General features: G+C 44.6%; 1 long non-coding RNA gene across 1 annotated transcript; it reads left to right on the top strand.

The window, feature by feature from the left end:
* The first annotated feature begins 964 nt into the window (after positions 1-964).
* Positions 965-1,328, top strand: LOC120921780. The gene is made up of 3 exons (XR_005744972.1): positions 965-994; positions 1,111-1,208; positions 1,289-1,328. It is a non-coding gene; the product is annotated as an uncharacterized LOC120921780 (long non-coding RNA).
* Positions 1,329-2,565: the final 1,237 nt, after the last annotated feature.

Below are 2,565 nucleotides of genomic sequence, written 5' to 3'. Positions count from 1 at the left end.
AGTGGGAGTAGAAAATGTCCAGTGGAAGTAAACAATGCCCCATCGTTGGTGTCAGTAGGAGGAACTGTGCCTCATCGTTCATATCAATAAAATGATTAGTGCCCCATTGTTTATATCAATAGAAGAGATAGTGCCCCATTGTTGGTGTCAGGGAGATAAATAATACCCCATAGTTAGTGTCAGTGGATGGAATTGTACCGCAAAGGCCCAGATAAAGGCAAGCAAAGGGCCTCATCGGCCCCCAGGCCACAGTTTAGAGCACCGTTGGTCTATACTAAACAGATTATACCACTTTTATTAATGGGGGTGTGGCAGTGTTTGGCATTGGAAGAAATCACATCCAGGTACATGTGAATGGACAAGTTGGTGACAAGATACACAGCGGGTCCAACCAAAATGCACAGTGAGACCTATCTAGTAATAGAAGGTCCATCCATTGTGGTGAGTGTCATCCATGTGGGGTCACCTGGAAGTGGTCACGTGTTTATCTGTTACTAATGGCACAGGACCTGATCACCTACCTCTTGTTTTTCAAGCAACTAATATTTGAAGGGGACTTTTTGATACATTGGACATTAGTTGTGTTTTCTGGTGTTATTCGTTTCTTTATTTTTTACATGTGGCAAACTGTTTAATAATCTTTATTTATATTTTTGGCAGCGCAGTCTATATACACATTAACTGGAGATCATATGACCATCACATTGCCTCCACCTCCCTCCCTGATAGAATAGAGAAATACAAAGAAGATTCTAGAAGTCACCAGAGAGATGATGGAGGAGAGGTGAGCGGTGCCGGGAATTCTGGGACATTATCCAGTAACAGACAAGGGGTGTGTCTGGATGGTGACGGTATCATTGTGTGTGTCAGGTTCCTATAAGGTGTCAGGATGTCACTGTCTATTTCTCCATGGAGGAGTGGGAGTATTTAGAAGGACACAAGGATCTCTACAAGGACGTCATGATGGACAATCAGCCGCCCCTCACATCACCGGGTAAGAGGAGACTTTATTGTAAAGGAGAGAGCAGTACGGAGGCTCCACCTAGATCCCCCATCATCTGATAAACACATAGAAACAATGTATTCAGTCAGTGTGTGTGTTTCCTACAGATGGATCCAGTAATGGGAACCCCCCAGAGAGATGTCCCCGTCCTCTGTATTCTCGGGATTACACACAGGAAGATCATACCATCCCCCACCATCATCAGGTAGATGAGGAACAATTATTGGTGGTTATGATTTATACACAAACATGTTTATTATAATGAATGTTTTATTATATATTCAGAGTGGAAACCTCGGAGATGATAATATTGATATTAAAGAAGAGTATAAAGAGGAGGATGAGGAGTATGGAGTGATGGAGGAGTTTTCAGAAGGACACAAGGATATGATGGAGCCACCTAATGCCAGGAACCCCCCAGAGAGATGTCCCCGTCCTCTGTATTCCCGGGACTCCACACAGGAAGGTCACACCATCCCCCACTGTTACAAGGTCGGTGGGACGGAGCATCTAGAACATGGACTGGTGGAGATGATGTGTGGATTTTGTATGTAAGTTTATATCTTACAGATGATATTCTCTCTCATTCTCTTGGTTTAGAGTGGAGATCCAATCGATATAGAATTTGAGGTGAAATCAGAAGAAGAAGAGACGTATGTGAGGGATGATCAGCAGTCTATGGAAGAGGATGGAATAACGGGGACATTTATAGAGGAGGACACTCCTACAGAGATCAGCACAGGTGGGTCATTAACACTAAATCCATTCCTCCACCCATACTGCTCACTGATTGGTCCAGAGTAGGGCGGGGACTGGGTGATATCAGCCTGTAATCCCCTGGTCACTTTCCTGAGCTGTGTTCCCTGTCCTGTATTCCTGTATTTCTCTCGGATAATCTTCCTTCTCTGTGCTGCAGACACAATTTATGTCTCTAGACTGGATTTATGGAGATTCTGGGGTTCAGCTGGCAGCAAAATGTTGATTTTCACCATAGGGTTTGCTTGACCTAGACACCTGGGGTATGTACCTTGGGTCTTCTGCCCCATGCCCGGGTCTAGTGAGATCTCTGACAGAACAATTCTCCCGGGTTACTTGCTCTGATATTTGCTGGCTGTGCCGGGTGGAGGGATATGTCTGTATAGTCTCAGATTCAAGTCACTGAGTGCAGTCTCAGGAGATGGGAGGCAGCGGGGTGGGATCTCTGCAACTTGTCTCCAGTAAACATTTCATCCGCCACTGATTACTGAATACCAATATCATGAGTCCTAACCCCTGCACTATATACTCTATGTTGTACATTACATACTCCTGACCCCTGTACGATATACTCTATGTTGTACATTACATACTCTTATATTATCTCTGAACAAGAACGGTTGGAGAGACGGTTTAGGGCCAGGACACATTTAAGTAGATGCAATGACAATTGGCAGACTCCGAGACTTCTATAGGTAGACTGCTATACAGTGGAAGGCCTCCAGCCGCACACCACTTCTGTATAGGTAGGACCGCTGTCTCCTATGGTTACAAATCTTGTTACAGTAACTAACGGTAGTTCTACA

Source organism: Rana temporaria (assembly GCF_905171775.1).
Source record: "Rana temporaria chromosome 4 unlocalized genomic scaffold, aRanTem1.1 chr4p, whole genome shotgun sequence".
In the NCBI taxonomy this organism is placed as follows: Eukaryota; Metazoa; Chordata; class Amphibia; order Anura; family Ranidae; genus Rana; species Rana temporaria.
The sequence above is the reverse complement of the archived record's forward strand: the minus strand, read 5'-3'. Positions and strand labels throughout refer to the sequence as shown.